The sequence below is a fragment of the Thalassophryne amazonica genome, chromosome 7, assembly GCF_902500255.1.
Source record: "Thalassophryne amazonica chromosome 7, fThaAma1.1, whole genome shotgun sequence".
Lineage (NCBI taxonomy): Eukaryota > Metazoa > Chordata > Actinopteri > Batrachoidiformes > Batrachoididae > Thalassophryne > Thalassophryne amazonica.
The window spans coordinates 59,768,418-59,793,307 of record NC_047109.1 but is presented as its reverse complement, the minus strand read 5'-3'; the positions used below and the strand labels follow the sequence as shown (position 1 = coordinate 59,793,307).

At 40.6% G+C, this 24,890-nt stretch overlaps 1 long non-coding RNA gene across 1 annotated transcript; it reads left to right on the top strand.

Moving 5' to 3' along the window:
• The first annotated feature begins 1,022 nt into the window (after window positions 1-1,022).
• On the top strand, window positions 1,023-23,958 carry LOC117514013. Its single transcript, XR_004561772.1, has 3 exons — window positions 1,023-1,139; window positions 10,734-10,737; window positions 23,948-23,958. It is a non-coding gene; the product is annotated as an uncharacterized LOC117514013 (long non-coding RNA).
• The last annotated feature ends 932 nt before the right edge of the window (window positions 23,959-24,890 follow it).

The window sequence follows — 24,890 nt, the reverse complement described above, 5'->3', positions numbered from 1 at the left end:
AGTTATATAACAGTTGGAGTTGCACCTACCTCAACTGTCAACTGTTGCTATTTCTAATGTTGCCCTACATTACCTGCTTTTAGTTTCTAGCTTCTAATCCTCAACAAGAAGTCACCACCACATGTTCTACATAACCTGTTGCTTTTAGATCATCAGATGATAAAGAGTCACATCTGTCACATGCACACCATTTAAGCAGGCTTCTTGTTTGTACTGAAACATGGGCACAGCCAAACTGCAATTCTTTTGTAGCATGTTAGGACTGCAAAATTGTGATGATGGAGATGATGTTCTGTGGAGATTCCAAATGAGCTGCTTCGAGGTAAAAGTTGTCTGAGATAGCGGCCTTTAAAGTTTAGAAAAAAACAAAGAAAATTAAACATAATTTTACAAATAGTGACAAATTTTAGATGTCAAAGAAAAAATAAATCATGATAATTATATACAGTTTTAAAGCTTGTAATATTGGGAATATTACAATATTGTTATCTCAAAAGTTTTGTTTTTATGTGATAACCCACTTTACCTATTAGTGGCACAATCACTCATTACACTAATCACCAAAAACATCATCTAAAGGTCAATGTAATATATTTGTGGCATTTAAATGGCCCAAAGTTTAGATGCAATGTATATATAAGAAGGTTCATGACACACATATGATCAGGTCCATAAGTATTTGGAAAATGCCTCCCTATGCCATCACAGCTGAGTTTAAATGAATCAATAAAGACATGCTTGTAGTGCAGAGTTTCTGTTTTCAGGAGTTTTAATTCTCATCGGAATTAATAGGCATTTTGAAACAATTTTTTAAGTCACCAAGACATCCATGACTACTCTGAAGGAGTTACAGGTGTCTGGGCTGTGAATGGAGAGCCAAACCAAACTGCAACTTTTTTCTGTTACATCAACAGTAATGTAGCTTCGTGGGTGTTAAAATCCAACCCCTCGTCCACATTGTGACACCCGGATAACAAATCAAATAGGGGATGGGGTGTTGGGGTGAAATATGGTGGGGACCTTGTATGCCCTGTGGGCGCTATGGTAGCCATGAAGGCCCATCAGGACCCCTGAACATGAGACAGCTGACAGGGCTCTGGTGAAACAAGAAGTCCTCAATGGCAGATCAGGAGGAGGAGGTGATGGCTTGTAACCCAACAGCTGTGAAAGTGGATGTAGGCTGCAGGACCTCAGACCCCTATCGTCTGTGATTTCCCAACCATCAACCCAGGCTATGGATCTGTCAAGGACCGTGTGTTTGTCGTCATGCAATGACATCACCACATTAAACAGACCCATGCACAGGTGTCTCTAGATCAATACTGGATGTAGAGCTCTGATCCGGGAATCAAACAAGAGACGATCTTCCTCATCACTGAGGTACTGCCACAATGTTGCTTTGCGGTGGAGTTGAATAGAGAAGGATTTTCTTTAAAACACCATGGGAAATGTCAGCTACAGATGCCCAGAAGACACATGGGAGGCTAGAGTCTAGATTTGATCTGTCTTCTTGTATTAGAACTCTCTCTTCTGCAGGAAATGTTCATGTATCCATCTCTTGTCTTGCTCAAAGACACATGGCTGTAAAGAGGATGATTTGTATTCATAACCAGCCCTCATATTTAATTAGCCCAATTATTTATGAGCTCTGAGATTGCATAAATAGCTGCAATTCCTATATACAACCCCTGGCAAAAATTATGGAATCACCGGCCTCGGGGGATGTTCATTCAGTTGTTTAATTTTGTAGAAAAAAAGCAGATCACAGACATGACACAAAACTAAAGTCATTTCAAATGGCAACTTTCTGGCTTTAAGAAACACTATAAGAAATCAAGAAAAAAAGATTGTGGCAGTCAGTAACGGTTACTTTTTTAGACCAAGCAGAGGAAAAAAATATGGAATCACTCAATTCTGAGGAAGAAATTATGGAATCACCCTATAAATTTTCATTCCCAAAACTAACACCTGCATCATATCAGATCTGCTCGTTAGTCTGCATCTAAAAAGGAGTGAACAAACTTTGGAGAGCTGTTGCACCAAGTGGACTGACATGAATCATGGCTCCAACACGAGAGATGTCAATTGAAACAAAGGAGAGGATTATCAAACTCTTAAAAGAGAGTAAATCATCACGCAATGTTGCAAAAGATGTTGGTTGTTCACAGTCAGCTGTGTCTAAACTCTGGACCAAATACAAACAACATGGGAAGGTTGTTAAAGGCAAACATACTGGTAGACCAAGGAAGACATCAAAGCGTCAAGACAGAAAACTTAAAGCAATATGTCTCAAAAATCGAAAAATGTACAACAAAACAAATGAGGAACGAATGGGAGGAAACTGGAGTCAACGTCTGTGACCGAACTGTAAGAAACCGCCTAAAGGAAATGGGATTTACATACAGAAAAGCTAAACGAAAGCCATCATTAACACCTAAACAGAAAAAAACAAGGTTACAATGGGCTAAGGAAAAGCAATCGTGGACTGTGGATGACTGGATGAAAGTCATATTCAGTGATGAATCTCAAATCTGCATTGGGCAAGGTGATGATGCTGGAACTTTTGTTTGGTGCCGTTCCAATGAGATTTATAAAGATGACTGCCTGAAGAGAACATGTAAATTTCCACAGTCATTGATGATATGGGGCTGCATGTCAGGTAAAGGCACTGGGGAGATGGCTGTCATTACATCATCAATAAATGCACAAGTTTATGTTGATATTTTGGACAATTGAAAGGATGTTTGGGGATGATGAAATCATTTTTCAAGATGATAATGCATCTTGCCATAGAGCAAAAACTGCAAAAACATTCCTTGCAAAAAGACACATAGGGTCAATGTCAATGAGCAGATCTGATTTGATGCAGGTGTTAATTTGGGGGATGAAAATTTACAGGGTGATTCCATAATTTTTTCCTCAGAATTGAGTGATTCCATATTTTTTTCCTCTGCTTGGTCTAAAAAGTAACCATTACTGACTGCAACAATCTTTTTTTCTTGATTTCTTATAGTGTTTCTTAAAGCCAGAAAGTTGCCATTTGAAATGACTTTAGTTTTGTGTCATGTCTGTGATCTGCTTTTTTTCTACAAAATTAAACAACTGAATGAACATCCTCCAAGGCCGGTGATTCCATAATTTTTGCCAGGGGTTGTAGTTTATGCAGTTATTTTCTTAAATCCTTTGAATTATAGCTAAAAGTCCACACTCAAAGACCATCTTGATTTACAGTATTTCAACCTCATTGTGGTTAATATTAACAATTCTTCATTTATCCAAAGCACTTTACATTGATGCCTCACATTCACACACACTGATATCAGTGAGCTGCTATGCAAATTACTCAACTACACACCAGGAGGAACTTGCCCAAGGCTCCTTTATGATGTCACAGTCTGATGGGGAATTGAAGAAAGGATTTCTTGACCTCGAGCCCATTGCTTTAACCACTAGACCATGATGTCCTTTGAACATAAGGTGAGCCAGCAACCTCAGGATACCTGGCAACACAACTACACTGAAGAAAAAGGAAAATGACTTACTTAAAAATGTACATCGGCTGCACAATGTGTCCAAGTAACATCATTTTCTATGGCAAAATGACCAAACTTGTGTTACTGTCCAAAAACCTACGGAGATGACTGTATTTCTGAAATGAGCCGTTCTCTTTCATATATTTTGACACTAACATTTTGTACTTTTACTGAAGCAGCATTTTCCATACAGGACATTTAACTGTAACAGAGTGTTTCTACAATGTGGTATAACTACTTTTTGCTGAAGTAAAAGATCTCCTACTACTGTGGTACAGCAACAGAGTCTGTATTTCATATTCCACAAGGGAGCGTGTAAAAAGTGTATCGCTGGCCTCATTCAGTACAATACACCTTAATGCTGCGTTTGAGAGGCCGCCGCTGCATGCAGCCCAGAGAAAGCAGGCAAGACAGAGTAAACAGTTTGTTCCCGTGAACAGCTCGATGCCAATCAGCGATTAATGAGGCGATGCTGGAACCACCGGCTGAGAGAAGTTAAACTGAGCTGAATTAAGGAGCAATATCATCCCTCATGCAGGTGCTCGCAGAACGAATAACTGCTTTAATTACTGTTATTCAATCACTCGCTTTTTTCCTGCTGAATCCAAATACCACTCTGGTATTATCCCTTTTTCTTGTCAATTTACAACTGCCTATCACAGGCGCCCTACCTCCATGTTCTGCTCATGGCGCGACAGCATGTGTGACCTCATTGGGGAGGGGGAAACAACCCTAGTTGAAGTTTTTTTTTATTGTAAAGGAAAGAAAAGCTCAATAGCAAGGTGCAGCATGCAGAGCTTCTCAGCTTGAATGGGTGCTTATCTGGGTTTACATACTCGGAGTGGAGAGGTTTGTGGGTGCCTTTGATGAGAAACAGCTGTGTGTGATAAAGGGGCTCGTTGGGGATGGGGGAGGAAAAAGTGGGTGTCTTTGCACCTGTTTCATGCACTGCTCCACAATGCCTATTATTTCTGCAGTTGGTGGCTCACATTGTTTGCGGCACCTCATACTGTCAACATGAATGGTTCCCAGCGACAGTACATTTGTCGACTTTTACGATAAGTACATGGTGACAACTACAACTGTCAGTCACAAAGTAATCATCATATGCTAAACTCTTTCAGCACGTACAGACAGACGTCCGCCGTGTGTTAAGTACTGCAGTGTCCGCCCTGTCCAGATAACAGCATTTACAAATAGTACTAATACTACTGATGCTGATTACAACCAAAACAAGCAAATTATTCATTTTCTGAAATGAATAATTTGGTGCACTGGAGTCTATCCACACAGAAAGGACAAGGTTGGATTCAAACCTGGGACCTTCTCACTGTAAGGCAACAATCCAAATGATTTAAATACCATGCCATCCAAAACAAACAATTGGATTTTTTTTTTTTTTTTTTTTTTTACACGACGCAGCTAGTTGTTCTTATATTCTCATATTTATTTAAATTCAGAATTTTTGCACACATCAGTCTTTTCCCAAGCATTATGTTTTCGGTAACCGACACAACTATCATGAACCAGTCCACCAATAATCCAATTATTTGAATTTTACCATTCAAATTATTAATTAAGCAGAAATAATGATGAAAATTTAAGGAAGTACAGCCTAGATAAACTCAAAAAAGCCATTTGATAAAAATTAAAAATATGTATTTTTAACAGTACAGGATTTTTTCTTTTTCTTTTTTTTACAATAACGTCTTTGCATATATGTAAGGGGCTTTTAATGTTTTTATACCTCTCCAAAGTGACAGTACAGGCAGTGGTACTGTGTTCATTCCTGTGTGTCTGTTCATCTGTCCATCTGTGTGTGATCAAAATATCTCACTTGTACAAAACTCCTTGGAGTGACTGAGGGTTATTTATTTATTGATTTATTTTTTCGGTGGGGGTAGTTAAGTCTGGAGTCCGTTTATTCATAGACTAGTGAACTGATGAGCCGAAAAAACAGTTGTGTGACCCGTGGTGCCATCTTGGGGCCAAAATAGTGTTTGCTGTTAATCTGCATATCTGCATGTAAATCCAGCTATTTTATGTATACTCAACAAAAATATAAACGCAACACTTTTGGTTTTGCTCCCATTTTGTATGAGATGAACTCAAAGATCTAAAACTTTTTCCACATACACAATATCACCATTTCCCTCAAATATTGTTCACAAACCAGTCAAAATCTGTGATAGGGAGCACTTCTCCTTTGCTGAGATAATCCATCCCACCTCACAGGTGTGCCATATCAAGATGCTGATTAGACACCATGATTAGTGCACAGGTGTGCCTTAGACTGTCCACAATAAAAGGCCACTCTGAAAGAAGCAGTTTTATCACACAGCACAATGCCACAGATGTCGCAAGATTTGAGGGAGCGTGCAATTGGCATGCTGACAGCAGGAATGTCAACCAGAGCTGTTGCTCGTGTATTGAATGTTCATTTCTCTACCATAAGCCATCTCCAAAGGCGTTTCAGAGAATTTGGCAGTACATCCAACCAGCTTCACAACCGCAGACCACGTGTAACCACACCAGCCCAGGACCTCCACATCCAGCATGTTCACCTCCAAGATCGTCTGAGACCAGCCACTCGGACAGCTGCTGAAACAATCGGTTTGCATAACCAAAGAATTTCTGCACAAACTGTCAGAAACCGTCTCAGGGAAGCTCATCTGCATGCTCGTCGTCCTCATCGGGGTCTCGACCTGACTCCAGTTCGTCGTCGTAACCGACTTGAGTGGGCAAATGCTCACATTCGCTGGCGTTTGGCACGTTGGAGAGGTGTTCTCTTCACAGATGATGCGAAGGAGATGTGTTGCACTGCATGAGGCATATGGTGGTCACACCAGATACTGACTGGTATTCCCCCCGAGTAAAACAAAACTGTACCTTTCAGAGTGGCCTTTTATTGTGGGCAGTCTAAGGCACACCTGTGCACTAATCATGGTGTCTAATCAGCATCTTGATATGGCACACTTGTGAGGTGGGATGGATTATCTCAGCAAAGGAGAAGTGCTCACTATCACAGATTTCGACTGGTTTGTGAACAATATTTGAGGGAAATGGTGATATTGTGTACGTGGAAAAAGTTTTAGATTTTTGAGTTCATCTCATACAAAATGGGAGCAAAACCAAAAGTGTTGCGTTTATATTTTTGTTGAGTATATTTATTCGCTTAAAATGTCGGGTTGCTGTGGATTTGGATGCACAAATAGACACAACAAGGCCTTTAAGATGTACAGATTCCCTTCAGATCCAAACAGAATAAAAATTTGGGAAAATAAAGTCAGCCGTGTGGGATGGAAGCCGACATCATCATCATCAAAGCTTTTAGAGGTAAATTTATTGTTCAGTCCCATGTACAATAAAACTCACCTAACTCATCATCGTATGAAACAGATATTCGCAGTCACCTTTACAAAAAAAGTCCCAATGTTTTTGTATGGTTTTCCATGTAATAAACACTGTATATAATGGATTTTGCATAACGGATTTTCGCTCACATCGGAAAAAATGTCCCGTCCGATCGTAATTATTTCCATTAAAAGCCCAGAGCAGTCTGGACATGCACAGTAACAGAGGTACAAATTAAAGTTCAGCTCTGACACTCACAGATTCAAGGGCAGTGAAGTCATTGAAGTCATGAATGAAGTCATTTATTTGATTATAAGGTCGACTATTTATTTTTTCACACCGTGCTCAGACACGGACCCACAGTCTGGACATGCAGCTGTTAAATCAGACACCACAAAAGGCTGTGATTTCACACTTTTCTGCTTTTGCTCTTTCCGCTCATATTTTAATAGTTTTTGCATTTCGGATCAATATACATATGGCAAGTCAGAAAAAAGAGGAAATTGTACATCTTACCTTTGAACTGGAGGTGATGATTGTAGAAAGAAAAGGTTGTTGAGGGTTAAATTAATCCAGAATAAAACATAATCCAGTGATGGAGAATTTTAAAACTGTCAGGCACATCATTGCATGACACGGAGTTACAAAGTTGCAAAAGCATAAATCAGGTTTTAAATTAATTAAATAAATCAACATAAATTGGAAATATGATAGCTTAACTATTTTTATATTTATTTTGATAGCACCTGTACCTGGATGTGTTGCTGTATGTGGTTAACTGATTAAAAAAAAAAAAAAAATGTTTAAAACATTAAAGGTTCATTCAGCAGTTCAGCACAATTGTCCCCAAAATGGCGCCATGTTCTTAGCTGTCACTACTCTTTGAATAAAGGGACTCTAGTTAAGTCAAGGTCACAGGCAAATATTAGATTTAACACCAATATGAAGTCCTATGTGGCCCTTCTCTTGGTCACATGCCCTATTACATTACATTACAAATTAAACTCATTTCGATCAACTATTTTGAGGAATTAGTGAAAGACACAACTATGTTATGAGACACATATATAAAGTTATGTATTAGCTTTGTCTTTGTCACCTTTGTGACCTTTGGCCTTGGGTGGCCTTGAACAGTTAATTCAAGGTAAACTTTAAGTTTCTACTTTATGACACAAAGACATCTGTGTACTGCAGAAAGATGCAGATCCAAGTTTAAAACTGGTCTTCTTTCAGTCCTTGGCCGTAATAATGATTTGCCATTATTTCCACCATTAACGTTTGGAATTCAAACAGAAAATTAAGGGGCTGGGGGAGGTCCTCTACTTATTTGAGTGAATGTGAAATTTCTGGTCTAGGTGTTGTTACTCTGGTAAGTCCTTTCTTGTTCGCAATGGTGATGGACAGGTTGACAGATGACATCAGACAGGAGTCTCCATGGACTATGATGTTTGCAGATGATATTGTGATCTGTAGTGAGTGTAAAGAGCAGGTTGAGTCTAGGCTGGAGAGGTGGAGAGAAGGGGAATTAAAGTCAGTAGGAGCAAGACTGAGTTCATGTGTGTGAATGAGAGAGAGCCTGGTGGAATAGTATGGTTACAAGGAGGAGAGTTGGTGCAAGTAGGTGAGTTTAAATACTTGGGATCAGCTGTAATGGAGAATGTGGTAGAGAGGTGAAGAAGAGAGTGCATGCAGGGTGGAGTGAGTGGAGAAGGGTGACAGGAGTATTTGTGACCGAAGAATATCAGCAAGATTGAAGGGGAAAGTCTACAAGACAGTAATGAGACCAGCTATATTGTGCATCTTAGAGACAGTGGCACTGACAAACAGACAGGAGGCAGAGCTGAAGATAATGTGATTCACTTTGGGAGGGATGAGGATGGACAGGATTAAGAATGAACATATCAGAGGGACAGCTCAGGTGGGATGGTTTGGAGACAAAGCAGAGAGGTGAGATTGAGATGGTTTGGACATGTGCAGAGGAGAGACCCAGGGTATATAGGGAGAAGGATGCTGTGGATGGAGCCACCAGGCAGGAGGAGAAGAGGGAGACCAAAGAGGAGGTTTATGGATGTGCTGAGGGAGGACATGCAGATGGATGGTGTGACAGAGGAAGATACAGAGGACAGGGTGAGATGGAGACGATTGATCTTCTGTGGAGCCCACTAACGGGATCAGCCAAAAGAAGAAGAAGAAAGAAGATTGATTTAAATCAGAGATTTAATTGTTATTCAGAAGTTGGAAATATGACTTTTGTGAACTGTTTGCTGGGCAATCAAATGTAAGCATTTTCTTTGTGTGCTTCCAGTAATGTTCTGTCATTGTGAGACCTGGATGTTGAAGAGACAATGACTGGATGTATTAGCTACAAGATTTTTTTGATAATCTTTGATAATCGCTTGACTCTGTGTCAAATGAGTGATTCAGGAGACTCAGATGAGACATATGTCTTGCACTATGAGGGAACATTGGGTGCACCTTTGTGGCCATGTGGTAAATGCCACATTTGACTTGGTATCAATTCAGTGCACCCTGCACCATTCAATGCAATGTCGTAATGCACCCTGTCGTCTCAGGGGAGAGCAGGGACGTGTCACAGAGGCAGGAGCACAGCAGTGCCGTAGGATTTGACTGGATTGACATCAAACAAACAAAGTGATTTCCCTCAGAGTCAGAGCAGGGATCCACTGTAAATGCAGATCTGCACACTGACAAGTGCCGGTCCCCGGGGACGACCAATAGAGATGTTAGCGCTCTGCAGGAAAACCGTCAGCTTGCCTGCCTTCATGTTACTTCGCATAAGCCAAAGAGAGCAAAGGAGGAATGAATCTCAACATACTGAAAGGCTTGTTTTATTTTCTGAATGGACACATTGCCTTGAAATTAAATTTGGTCTGAGCAGAAACACCATGGGCAGGTTTTGTGAGGTATTTTTTTATACTCAACAAAAATATAAACGCAACACTTTTGGTTTTGCTCCCATTTTGTATGAGATGAACTCAAAGATCTAAAACTTTTTCCACATACACAATATCACCATTTCCCTCAAATATTGTTCACAAACCAGTCGAAATCTGTGATAGTGAGCACTTCTCCTTTGCTGAGATAATCCATCCCACCTCACAGGTGGGCCATATCAAGATGCTGATTAGACACCATGATTAGTGCACAGGTGTGCCTTAGACTGCCCACAATAAAAGGCCACTCTGAAAGGTGCAGTTTTGTTTTATTGGGGGGGGGATAAAAGTCAGTACCTGGTGTGACCACCATTTGTCTCATGCAGTGCAACACATCTCCTTCGCATAGAGTTGATCAGGTTGTCAATTGTGCCCTGTGGAATGTTGGTCCACTCCTCTTCAATGGCTGTGCGAAGTTCCGGCGACGAACTGGAGTCAGGTCGAGACCCCGATGAGGACGACGAGCATGCAGATGAGCTTCCCTGAGACAGTTTCTGACAGTTTGTGCAGAAATTCTTTGGTTATGCAAACGGATTGTTTCAGCAGCTGTCCGAGCGGCTGGTCTCAGACGATCTTGGAGGTGAACATGCTGGATGTGGAGGTCCTGGGCTGGTGTGGTTACACGTGGTCTGCAGTTGTGAGGCTGGTTGGATGTACTGCCAAACTCTGTGAAATGCCTTTGGAGACGGCTTATGGTAGAGAAATGAACATTCAATACACGCATTGTGCTGTGTGATAAAACTGCACCTTTCAGAGTGGCCTTTTATTGTGGGCAGTCTAAGGCACACCTGTGCACTAATCATGGTGTCTAATCAGCATCTTGATATGGCACACCTGTGAGGTGGGATGGATTATCTCAGCAAAGGAGAAGTGCTCACTATCACAGATTTAGACTGGTTTGTGAACAATATTTGAGGGAAATGGTGATATTGTGTATGTGGAAAAAGTTTTAGATCTTTGAGTTCATCTCATACAAAATGGGAGCAAAAACAAAAGTGTTGCGTTTATATTTTTGTTGAGTGTATATAGAATGCATTTGTTGGGCACAGAGTGTATTAATGTAATGTGAAATCAAATAATTGTTTCATCATCATTACTACTGTTTTCAGATTTATTTTAACTTTTCTTTGTTTTATGGATGTGGAAAAGAAGATCAGAAGGGTAACAATGAACCGATATGTATCGAACATCAATTCTAAAGCAATCGATATGACTGCATTGATACACAAACCCCAATTTACTATGAATCAGTCAGTGGATCAGTTTTAACATTATAGATCAGTTGAATAATTCACATATTACTGCTGCATCACTATCTTCATACTCTTTTATATATATCAGAGGTGGGAGCAAGTCACTATCAAATCACTCTCAAGTCAAGAATCAGTAAGTCCCAAGTTAAGTCTCAAGTCTTAATGACCACTAATTGTTTGCAAGCTGACCTAACTATATATATATATATATATATATATATATATATATATATATATATATATATATATATATATATATATATGCTTGTTTGACATTTATTTTCAGTTTACAGTTTGTTAATATTACCATACCAATGCAGAACAGGAAAGTTGTGCTATGCAACAACAACCGGCTGAGAGGTTTTGCCTCCTGTGCACTGTAGCGCTTTAATGCATGGCTAGCTTGGCCTACAGCCCTGGGGCCTCCACCATCTAGGCGGGGGGGGGGGCTCTTACAAATTATAATAATAATTAGGGGTGTTGAAAAAATTGATTTGTTACACTCATGTTTCATATCTTTAATGATTCAAAATAGATTAAAAGTGTTCAAAAATCGATTTTTGGTAATAATGTCATCACCATTTTGCTTGTGTTTCCTCACTGCCAGGGTCTGTGAGGTCTGATCACACACAGCACGGGGAGGGGACTGTCAGCTGATGACAGCACACTGACAGTTGGATTACTGCTCAGTGCACACATTACAAACACAGAAACCACTGCCAGGACAGTTATATAAATAATTACAATACCTACATAGGCAATTACATAACAAATAACGAAAATGAATGACCACATAACACATAGAGTGACACGTTGGTTGGGTGCTGAACGGACAGGGGGGTGCATGTCTGCTCACAGCCGCGACTGTAAAGATGTCTGCTCCTGGACGTCCCAGCTTGAGAACACGCTCCATGTTTGGAAGGACATGAACTTAGTGAGGCTTGTATCTCTGCCTGCTGTCCTCATGTGGAAATATGTAAAACATCTTTCTTCTTTTGCCGGGCTGCAGTAGCCGCACACAGCGCACCTCATCCATGTCCTTATTGATTTCAGGCATTTTTCTGCATCCATTACAGGCCAGTGATGGTAGCACAGTGGTAATGTTTCTGTCTGGTAATCAGAGCTTATGGGTTTGAATCCCGGGATTGACATTTTTTTTTAAAACCAGGGTTATTTAACTGCAGGGTTCTGTATTGCATCCCCTTTTATGTGTTATATAACGACTGAGTGGATCCTTGTCATTTGATTGGTGCTTTGTATGTCACATGACATGGATTAATTCATCCCATTTGTGTTGCATTGCATTTAGAGTTCAGTTTGGTTCCACTTAGAGTGCAAATTTGGCTCTGTACGTTTGGTACCATTGCACTCTGCACACACACACACACACACACACACACACACACACACACACACACACACACACACACACACACACACACATGCACACACGCATGCACACACCCATGCACACATGCATGCGTGCTCGTCCTCCTGCACGCGCGCACGCACGTGCACGCGCCCACACGTGCTTGTGCACACGCCCTGAAACAAACCATTCAACTCGGTTTTGCCTCTTTGAATGAAATATTTGTACCATTGAACTCATAAACATTCATAATTTGTATATTATTTATACCAACCCAGTGATATTCACTAATTATACAGCTTTTTTTTATTTTATTGTTCTCCACATCAGTGGCGTGATGTGGTGCAGCTGCTCGCACTGTGTTCCTGTTCAAAAGACACCATTGCATGCATGAACCGTTGCACCGGGATTGTGCACACCTGCCCATTGGTGTGATGTTTTCGTGGTTCGCTCATACAAGCTGTTTCGCCCTGAGTTGTACTTATTCGTACTATGTGTGAAGGGGCCCTAAATAATGATAATAATGACCGTAGCACATCTCTCTGCATTGAACACATCACTCTGCTCTGTTCTTTTCTTTGGGCTATATTTCAATGTATAGCCTATTTCTTATTTTCATTATTTCATGGCAGAGCTGGTAAATTTCATGAATGAAATAGCTTATTGAAGTGATGAAATTATGCTACATCTCTGCGTTGTGTGCATCATCGTCTTGTGCTTTTTGAGATTAAATAAATGGCACAGAGCCAAAGATTACCATGAGTCGGCTTTTTAAAGAAAATATTGTTTTTTCAGACTATATGTAAGATATGTGTTAGTCGCGTAGCCTTTATTCCTGTGTACGGTATGTGCTCACATATATATGTATATGCACTATGACATGGCTATGGCAGACGGTTTGGTGGGCCTCCTGAATCTCTGTACCGCAGGGGGCTTGGGTGGTGTTAATGTGCCCCTACCTGTGTGATTATTTCAGTAACAGTAACATACATGTACTTAGAGCTTGGAATGTTCTCTATCAGTCAGTGTCATTGCGTTCCATGTACTCACCTTCCCTTTCAACACATTTAGGCCAATGCTGGAGATGTTTTTGCATCCTGTCAGTGAAGAAATCCGGTATCTTCTATCAGCATCAGTGCTGTACATAATTGGCATCCTTCTGACCAGAAAGCCAGTTGTCTAGCCACCGTGACACCACACCCCTCACCTGTTACATATTTAAGTGTGTTTAATCATTGTAGAAACTTAGTTGTTACCATGTGAACTACACTATATGTAGTGTAATGTTTTGCAGAGCTGGCAGATACAGTACCCTCCAAAAGTATCGGAACACTTGGTATTTCACATATTTAAATTTGTTTATGTCATTCCCAACACATAAATACCCCCCCTCCCAAAAAAAAATACAAAAATGAAAAATTTCTAAAATTATCTTCCTTAAAAACAAACTGAAATCAAATCTCTACAACTTGATAGAAATGAATTAAAAATATAAAAGCCAAGATGATGGGTTGCATACGTAATGGAACACTTTGGTATAATAGTTGTAAATAATCAGTTTTCTTCACACAAGTCAGGGGATGGATACATGAACATTTCCAAGTCACTGAATATGTCTTGAACTTTATTTACATCAGTTATGAAGAAATACAAACAGTGTGGCACGCTATGGTAAATCTGCAAGGAGTAGATAGTTCTCAAAAACTGAGTGACTGTGCAAGATCGAGTGAGGAAAGCCACCAAGACACCCAGACAACCCAGAAGAAGTTACTGGCTTTTCTGACTGTGATTGGAGAAATTGTGCATAGTGCATGTTTTGCATTCTGTATCTTCAGTTATGCAGCTTCATGATGAAGTGGTATAGAGGAGGGTTTTCTTTCACCAAAACATCAAATCTTGGGTTGCAACTCAGATGTACCTTCTGGCAAATTGTAGCTGAACTTTCAGGTTTTCTTTTGACGAAAATCCCATACGAGATAGGAATATGACTACCAATATATAGGCCAGGATTTGTTTCCAGGTGTGTGCTGCAGGGTACGTGTCTGTGTCCTTGGACTACACCCTTCATATGCAGTCCCCCAAGCTGTAAATGGATGACAGGCTTGGCTTTGGAAGTAGCCTGCAATGGATGGCATAGTCATAGATTTTCTCCACGCTGCAGTATCCAGGCAAAAACACACCAGTATGGTTCTTCTTCTTGGGACTTCAAGGGGCTTACTATGGCCTTCATTCTGAAGGACACAATTTCCCAAGTTGGACAATGAATGCACCTCACGCTCTGAGCAACAAAGTACCCAAACTCCATCATTTCCCAGCAGCGTCTCTTTTGGTTTTCTGTATCTGATGTCAGGCACTGATGTGGTACACCTTCCTGTCTGCTCTGCTGACATTCCCACAATGATGTCTGCTTATTTTTGTTCTGCTTGTCATTCCTATTCAAAACATTCTTCAGACTTTTTCACTTTTGTTCATGATCGTTTTTTTATTACTGTCCTTGCTGAAACAAAGCCTACTTATTTATTTTTTCTTTTGTAACTTTTCTGATGGGATGTCTGGTGAGAATATTTTGATGCATACACTGAAGAACTGCTGTCCTTAAACTTGCATCAAACTCCAAAATTTCTAAGAGCCTTTTGTTCAATATTTTAATGCAGTTTTTTTTTATCATAAGTATGTTTAGTTTGATAAAGCTCACAATGTTCATTGGCTGCAGAGGACTGCTTCAGTAAAACAAGTTGTCAAGTTGGGAAAACTTAAAAACTCAAGACAACACTGTTTAGTTTTGGTTTACTCTACTTGAAAACATGACTGAATTCTCATGTTTTTAAGTTGAGCAACTCAAAAACTAAGTTCTTAAATGACTCAGCTTTTATTATGTAATTATGTACTTTTCCTCCCCAAGGCTCTGGAAATGGTGAAATCCAAAAGATAAAAAAAAAAAAAAAAAAAAAAAAATCTACCTTGAGTGCTTCTCATTGAAACGTTTGCTAGATAAAGTACTCTGAGTTTTTTAAACTGTCATTTATGGCTAAAAGGCCATGCGTATGCAGTTACCATATTTATTTAGCAGCATGGTGGCTTAGTGTTTAACACTGTTGCCTCACAGCAAGGTCATGGGATCGATTCCCACCTGTGACTTTTCTGTGTGGAGTTTGCATGTTCTCCACGTGTTTGCGTTGCTCTGGTTTCCTCCCACATTTAAAGACATGCAAGTTAGGTCAATTGTCAACTTTATAATTGTCCAGGTCTCCCTTGCTAAAGATATCTCTATCTCAATGGGACTAACCTGGTTAAATAAATGCTAAATCAAAATTATTAACACGGCAGCTCATTGACTATCTTACTGAGAATAATCTCTTTGAGCCACCGCAGTCTGCTTTTAGAAAATATTCCACAGAGACGGCTCTCACTAAAGTGGTGAATGATCTTCTGCTTACAATGGATTTGGACACCGCTACAGTTCTGTTGCTGTTAGTCTCAGTGTTGCATTTGATACCGTGGATCATTATATTCTACTTTATAGGCTGGAAAATCATTTTGGGATTACTGGAAATGCCCTTGCATGGCTGACGTCATACTTGACCAGTCGTTCTCACTGTGTTTTGTACAGTAACACTACCTCTAACCTTAGTGATAAGGTTAGACAACGTTATACATTATACGTTATACGTTAGTGACAACGTTATACATGCTGATAACTGCTGGTAATCTCGTTCACATGAAATCCTTAGAAGATTGCCTTGCAGCAGTGAGAAGGTGGATGTCCAGAAACTTCTTACTTTTAAACTCTGATAAGACTGAAATGATGGTTCTTGGTCTAGTGAGACATCGGCATCAATTTGACCAGTTAACGCTTAGCCTAGGCTCATGTGTCATACATCACACAGACAAAGTGAGGAACCTTGGGGTAATTTTGGATCCTACGTTGTCCTTTGGCCTCCACATTAGAAATATTACGAGGACTGCTTTCTTCCACCTGCAAAATATAGCGAAGATTCATCCCATCCTGTCTATGGCTGATGCTGAGACCATGATCCATGGATTTATCTCTTCTAGTTTGGACTACTGCAATGTTCTATTTTCTGGTTTACCGCAGTCTAGCATTAGGGCTCTCCAACTGGTTCAAAATCCTGCAGCCAGACTTTTGACACGAAGCAGAAAGTTCGACCACATTACACCCATTTTGGCATCTCTTCACTGGCTTCCTGTCCCAGTGAGATCAGATTTTAAGGTTCTGCTACTAGTCTATAAATTTGTTCACGGACTGGCACCTCCCTACCTAGCTGACCTAATTAAACCTTACGTACCGGCCCGGGCTTTGCACTCTCAGGGTGCAGGGCTACTTTGTGTCCCTAGGGTGAATAAGAAGTCTGCGGGTCACAGAGCTTTCTCTTATTGTGCCCCTGTTCTGTGGAATGATCTCCTTGCATCAATAAAATAATCAGATTCTGTGGAGACTTTCAAGTCCAGACTTAAGATGCACTTCTTTTCCCTTTCGTATGGCTAGCACAGTTTTGTTTTACGCTTTTTACTCTTTTAATTCATTTTATTAGGAAATGGAGTGTGCCGTGGCCTCAACTTTACCTATATTCTGGGTCTTTCAGTGAAGCTTAGGGCTAGTGGCCGGTGTTCAGCTTAGTATTTCTTCTGTTTTCTTGTTGTTTAATGCTGCCAAATTATACAGTATTTCTTGTCTTTCTGATGCCTGATTCTGTTTTTTTCTCTCTGTTTAAGGTGCAGCTCCATCCAGAGATGGGAGATGTATTCGTGCTGGCGACCCTCCTGTCCTGTGCACCAACAGCATTTCTTGTATATTCGTCCGTGAATTGTTCTGTGAATTGTTCTGTAATTTATGTTTGTAGCATGGCCCAAGCAGAGGGTCACCCCTTTGAATCTGGTCTGCTTGAGGTTTCTTCCTCAGAGGGATTTTCCTTCCTACTGTTTGCTCTGGGGGTTAGTAAGGTTAGACCTTACCTGTGTGAAGCACCTTGAGCCAACTCTGTTGTGATTTGGCGCTATATAAATGAAAATAAATTGAAATTATTACTATTAAGTGTGTGATAAACAATGTTTTTGAAATGTGTTTGATTTTTCAAATTTCCTCAAAATTGCTTGTTTTATGCCCTCATTTGACCATGTGAGCACTTAACCATCGTTTTCATATTTTTACCATTTATAGTTATGTATATCACAATGGATCTGACAACAGCTTAGTGTCATCTGTGCTTGAATCTGACATGTTTTATTTAAATGGGAAACTGAGTCCATGTAAGAAGTGACAAGTTTTCTGGTGAGGAAACTGATCCCGTGTACAGCATTTATGGGAAGTATTTGAGCATCTTGTTCCTGTAACATGTCCAGCTTGGTTTGTCAGGTGTTGTTGTGGTTCATCTACCTGCTGTCTGTCCTTTGTGTTTTTTTTATATCAAGTATTGCAGTTTTGTATTTACCCTACTTCCCGTTTTACTTGGACACTGTATTCTCTGTTCTTGTTTGGTTTGCTTTCTTCCTGTCTGTGCTCACACCTGAACTCGTTGTGGTCAATTGTAATCACCTCCCAGTCTATTTAAACTCTGTTTGTCCTGGTTGCTGGTTAGTAGTTGTTTTTTTTTTTTTTATCCTAGTGTTTTCTGTGTATTTATGGTTTCTGAGTCAGCTGTCCTGCTTTTTAGAATTGTATTTTCTTTTGTGACCTTTGACCCTGCAGTTAGGTTTTTTTCTGGTAACTTTGTGATTTGAATGGTGAACACCTTTATATGACCTTTAAACTAAAATTGGCTTTGCTTAAGAAACACAGTTTGAACATATCCTGCTGATTTTCTGTATTTGGGGTCACATCAGAACCCAACTATGACAGACCAACCCCTCTTACCTGCTTCCACTCCCCCTCCTCCCTCTCCCCCCACCATGGGCTGCCCTGTGGTCAGTTGTGTTTTGGTACTCCCTTCCACTGTACCCAAAGAAGAAGAAGAAGAAGAAAAAAAAAAAATGCAAAAACTATGGCACAGACTTAAGTTTCTGTTTTGTTTTTTTTCAAGTTTGGTGGTCTGCTGGATAATTGCTTTCTGCTGCCTCACTATGCCAGTACACCAACACTGCCTCTGACCACAATGCATTGGCACAGTGGCTACTATCTTCATGATGATTGTTCACAGAGACTGTAATGTACTTTCCCCAAAACAGTTCACCACGGAACACTGATTCACCTTTTCCTGAGGTTCAGATATTTCTCCTGAATGTCAGACTGACTGAGATGTGATTAACATGTCTTTATGATTTGAGCAGATCCTAAATACTGCATGCTTTGAAAATACCATTCTTTGAATATTTGATACTGGCTCTGTCTGTCAGCTCAGGATTTTTTTTTTTTTTTGAGGCTTGCATTTTGTATTAAAGTTAAAATAACATGGGTCTTGGCTGCAGACCATCACAGCAGACAACAAGTTGCAGTAATCAGTTTTATTCAGCTGGGATGCATTGCATTTTACATGCCCCCCCCCCCCCCCCCCCCAATGTAACATTTCAGTTTGAAATACATATAATTTATTGATGGATTCAGTGTTAATTAAAATGAATACTATACCTGTCAAAACAGGGATGGTTCCCTGAGAGATCAAATCAAGGACATCCAGTTCATAGTATCTTGGCATAACTATCACACTAAACCATTTCTGAATCAAATGTAGAGGCTCCAGCTTTAACTGGATGATGCACATTTGTGGTTTCCAATTACAATGTGGTTGAAGCCTTAAAACATAAATATAATTTGAGGAAAAACTACAAATTATTCTAATTTAAAAATTTGATGCAAGTATCACTTGAGTGTAAATATACATTGTTATATATTCTACATATTTCTGAACATCAGTCAAAATCAAAGTCCAGAAACAAAAGATAAACACAGGATCAGACTCACTGAAAAATGACACAAATGCTGGGGACAGAAAAGACTGACAGATTTGACTGGAATATGGGCATGAGTTTCGGGTGAGTGCCACAACAAACTGTTTCCAGTTCTTTGCCAGAGCAGCAGTGCGAGGTTTTGTCCACTGGTGAAAAGTACAGATTAGAGCTTTTGTGTTGTGCTTTCTAGCTCAGTGGTTCAGGGAGATGGTTATTCATTTTTCTCAATACTGACTGAACTATTTGAGATCCCAAGCAGATTGTAGATTTTTGTTGCATTTGTTTTTGTCGATTTTTGCCAAAGGTTGTCCAAGTGTTGGATAAATTCCAGAATAAAGCAGACCCAAATAATCTCTTCACAAAAGACAAAAACTAAAGTTATTTTTACTGAAATTGCATGCTTAATTTTAATGCAACCAATTTGCATCAAATATGTTAAAAGAAAGAAAAGTTGTTTTTTTTTGTTTGCTTCAAATATATACATTTTGTATGTCATTGGTTTTATTTTGACCAATGTAAGAAAAAGTGCACAAGCATAATTAAACAAACAAATCAACACTACTTGTCTCAGAAGACTGTTTAAAAATGGAGTCTTGACCTAAAAGCCTCGTGTCCCCTGTAGTAGGATGCCCGGGCGAACATCATTTCATTGTTCGCAGGATGACTGGCAGAAAAAAAAGATGTGAATTCATAGGGGAAGAAGACATTTAAACTGAGGTATCACAAACAATTTCTTGGTTGGCCTGGTTATCTATAAACCATCCAATTCTGAAAGGTGTCAAACACATGAAAAAGAGTACAAACCTAAGGTGCTAGTTGATATGTGAGCCATATTTTTGCCAGCTGACTTTAAAATGTCAAAACACAATGAAATGCTGAATATCATTCTCAGTCAGTGGGGTGTTGGTGATAGATCTTGGGATGTCAGCCTTAACTGGCCTGTTGTATCATAAATCAGTGCCTTTTGAACATTGGATCAATCTATAGTATTGGATGTTACCTTAAGTACAGGGTCGCTGTGTGGTTAAGCACACCCCCCCCCCCCCCCCCCCCCACACACACACACACCACACTATTCTTTGCTTATGTCACATTAAGCATTATGTTGGGATGCCAGTTTAGCACAAAGAGCCTGATGATGAGTATGTATGGTACACAGTGTAAAAAAATAAAATAAAGTGCTGTTTTGTTGATGTGAACTCGTACTTTAGCTGAAGTTTTTCCAGATGACTTATTCTGCTCTTTTTCTCTCTGTCCGAGGTACTAATGACATCTCACAAGGTTGACAGCTGCACACCACAGGGCACTACAAGATGCCATGGCTGAAGCTGATACAGCACACTGCAGTCTGCTTTTGGAATATACTCTACCAGGAGGATGGGCCCACAAATGATGTGAGGGATGGAGGCTGGCCCTGCTTCCCAGGGTGCTGGATGTCCCCCTGCCTGCAGCACAATTGCTTGCGTGGTCATCTCAATAATGGACTGTGTTTTTTATGTTATTCTGGTTTTGTTTCCTGTTTCTTCAGCTTCTAAAAACTTTGTAAAAGGATGTGGGTATGAACGCCAATCACTCCCATATCTTTTAGACATACACAAATACAGACACTTTGGAACAATGTCATTTATGGCCCTGTCCCACTGGCGGTTAGGAGAATTTGCGCATGAAATGAGGAGACAAAAGCTGAGCGTCCGCAACAAAGGTGGACGGAAATGACAAATGTCCCGGGGTGGATCACGTAGACATCATGAGCGCACAGCGAATACATGAGGAAGAAAAGCAGATATAACAGGGAACAGAAGCAAAGGCGACCACGGAGGCGCCCCCATGAGGGGCACAGCTGGTAAATGTAGTGGAATGTATCGCGGCCATTGCGGAAACACAACGGCCAAACACGGATGTATAAAACACATGGATAGAGGAGAAGGATCGGATGCAGAGCGAAGAACACGGCAGCACAACGGCTACAATGGGGACGCAGTGCACATGCGTGGCGGGAACTGCGGTGATGGCGCGCATGTGCCGCATTTGCATCGCGGACACAAAGGAAGCGCAAACGGGCCTGCCGGGATCAGTATCCACAGCTGGGCTGGTGCTGGCTGGTATTTATGTGTTTTGTAATGCATTCACGTATGATCGCATATCGGATGCACAGCGGCCGTGTGGCACTCGCTTCATCCATGCCCACTCTGTCTGCATGTGCGACATACCATTTGCGACCGTGATGTGGCCGTGCTGGGCACGCGTTATATCTGTTTTGCACGCTGTCCCGGTCCGCTGCCAAGCCGCGCCCACCCGGCAGTTGCAGATATCAGCGGATGACAGCGGATATGCGGCGCGTTGATTGTGTATGTCCTGCGTATGTCTTCAGTATGTGTTCAGGAAGTGATGCGGCTCTCATCCGCATTAGGATTTTTGAGCCGCTCAAAAATCCTGGCTGCGGACATGCGTGCCTCTGCGGATGTTCACGGACGTGTTCGGATGTCGGCCGACTCATACAGGAATGTTACACGGATATTGTGGTGGTTTGGCGGATGTGGGCCACTTTTGTGTGCATTCCATACGCAAATCCTCCTAACCGCCAGTGGGACAGGGCCCTTAAATGAAGTTGCAAATTTTAAATCTAAAAATGCTTAGGGATCCAAGATGCATTTAAAAAGAAAGATGCATACACAGGTTGTAGTTGTTGCTGTTTTATTGTTTTTGAAATATGGATAAAGTATGAAAATAATTTAAAATCTTTGTAACTGTTAGAATGATTTAAGCAGTGGGTCACCCCTTTGAGTCTGGTCTGCTTGAGATTTCATCCTCAGTATCATCATAGGGAGTTTTTCCTTACCACTGTCGCCTGTGTGCTTGCTGTAAATGGTAAATGGACTGCATTTATATAGTGCTTTTCCATCTGCATCAGACGCTCAAAGTGTTTTACAAATAATGCCTCACATTCACCCCGATGTCAGGGTGCTGCCATACAAGGCGCTCACTACACACCGGGAGCAATAGGGGATTAAAGACCTTGCACAAGGGCCCATAGTGATTTTTCCAGTCAGGCTGGGATTTGAACCGAGGATCATCTGGTCTCAAACCCAATGCCTTAACCACTAGACCATTACCTCCCCATTGCTCTAGGGGTTTTTAAGATTAGACCTTGCTTGTGTGAAGCACTGTGAGGCAGCTTTGTTGTGATTTGGCACTATATAAATGAAATGAATTGAAATTGATTGTTGCATTTGTGCCTTGTCCAATTCTATACTGCTATTTATGTGGCATGAAATTGAAGGGCAAAGTAGAGTGCAGTGAGTGAAGGGGTTATATTTAGTCATCTAATTATTTGTGGGTGCATTTTGGACATAACATGAAATAAACCAATAAGGGTGTAATGTGCCATTCCCTTTCAAATACAAGTGTGCTGGTGCATTTCTATTAGCATGGCAAACTCAGAAGTGAGACATTTTTTGTGGTGAAGACCTGAATCAGTGTGCGCAAAGTACACAAGCTCAAGAGACAAGGTCAACACAAGACTTGTCAATTTAAGATAAAATGCTGGAAGCCATTCCAAGTGTAGCGGCTGCCATAAAACATTTATTAACACGTGGCCCATCAACTGTTATGCGTGGAAGTTCATTTTCAGTATTGTGGAAATTCAATAATGACCATCTGTGGTCCAGGCATTAAGGCATGTAACGCACAGCTGGTTCACCTAACATGCAAAAGTCTAAAAGAGTGAAAGGATAAGGACCAGAGAAAATTTCAAACTGCAATGCAGCTTGCAGCTCTGTTAAAAATAAGATAAAAACTGTTCACTTTCATCAAAATAGAAACCGATTCTGCTAGGGTGTGGAACACTGTCTGCTGTTTTTTCTATCAAAGCGTGGGTTGTTACACATCTTATTTATGTATTTTCAACAGCCTATGTTTTCATTTCAAACCATGTTTAAAGCTCAGACCCCTGTGGAAACTCTTGTCAGTTCAGTTTTAGTTCCAGCCAACCAAGGATGGCACAAAAAATGTTAATTAAATTATTTTACATTTATTTGTTAATTTTACATTTTATAGTTAATTTTTCTTTTCACTTTAGTTTCATGGTGGCATGAAGGGTTAATGTGCACCCCCTGTGGCTATCTGAATACAGCACCATGTAAAAAAAAATAAAAAAAAATAAAAAAAAATTGATGTTGGACTTTATACAACATTCCCTTGGTCTGTGGTGCAATTCTGTTTCCGCATGACAGCAATGAACTGCTATGCTGCCTGGTCACACAAAACTAAATAAGTCTTTAATGAAAAAGTTAATTCACAGTACTTGTGTTTATCCCACTGTCATTCAAAAACCCTGTTATTTTCCATTACCACTCATTCATAGCAACACAAAATCTTAACAATTACAAGCAAAATATTTGCTTCCTAACAACCACGGGTGAAGTGAACCATCTTGCAGAACCTGGAAACCACATTGTTGTGTATTTTTTATTGTCCACATGCTGTAAACTAATGGGTCTGTAGGAGGAGGCACTGCTGCTGCTTGAGCATAGATGTGCTCTGCGGCGTAATGGGTCCAAAGGAGGACCAGAATGAGTTGAGGCTGCAGCATGCTGCAGGCCCAGCAGTCTTTCTCATTCTCCAATGCAGCCTTGCACAAGCCTGCTGAGACTATGGTGTCATTACACCTCCTGCAAACACGTGGAGATGGGGGCTCCTCGTTTAGCCAAACGATCACTTAGCTCCAAAGCTGTGATGAGACACTGAAGCCCATGTGGAGAGCAGGAAGTGTTTGAGGAGTTATTCAAACATTTGCAAAGCCAATAACTCCACTAAATCTACCAGGATGCCTCATATTTACATTTGATTTTCACCCCCCCCCCCCACCCCCACTAAAACCATAATGTGGCATCTAAAAAAAAACAAAACAAAAAAAACAAAACAAAAAACATAATAGGATGCTCTTTGAGTCTCAGTTGGTGTCAGGCTTAGACATTTAAGCATGGTGAGTTGTAGATGAAAGTTTATTAAATGTAATTCTGCTGCTGATGAAGAAAGTGTTCTGCAAGCATCAAGGAGAAAATTGCAGAAATTATAAAATGACAAATGTCTATTAAAGATATGAACACATGGAGCATTCAATAGCTCACAGGAGATCATCTCAACCAAAAATCATCTGCCTGGCTTTGTTGTGTAGTCGTTACTCCTGGCATTTTGTTGTGTGTTGGGGGGTTTGGCTGGATGTTTTTGTGTTGTTTTCTTTTCTTTGCTCTCCAGGTGGTATGCAAACTGGTTTTTGTCTGTGGAGACGGTGCTGGCAGAAGAGTCCTTCACCCTCATCAACATTATTAGCTGCACCTGTGGAGGATGTTCACGTGCAGGCCTACTGACTCGCAGCACCGATGATGCTCACGTGTAAACTTAAAGACTTTCAGCTGAAGCAGATAATGAGATGGCGTTCTGCATTTAAGCCATGAATGGTTCAAGCAGAATTGCCGGGAACTCGACCTTGTGACGTTCGTTTGTGAGACGCTGAGGACTGCGC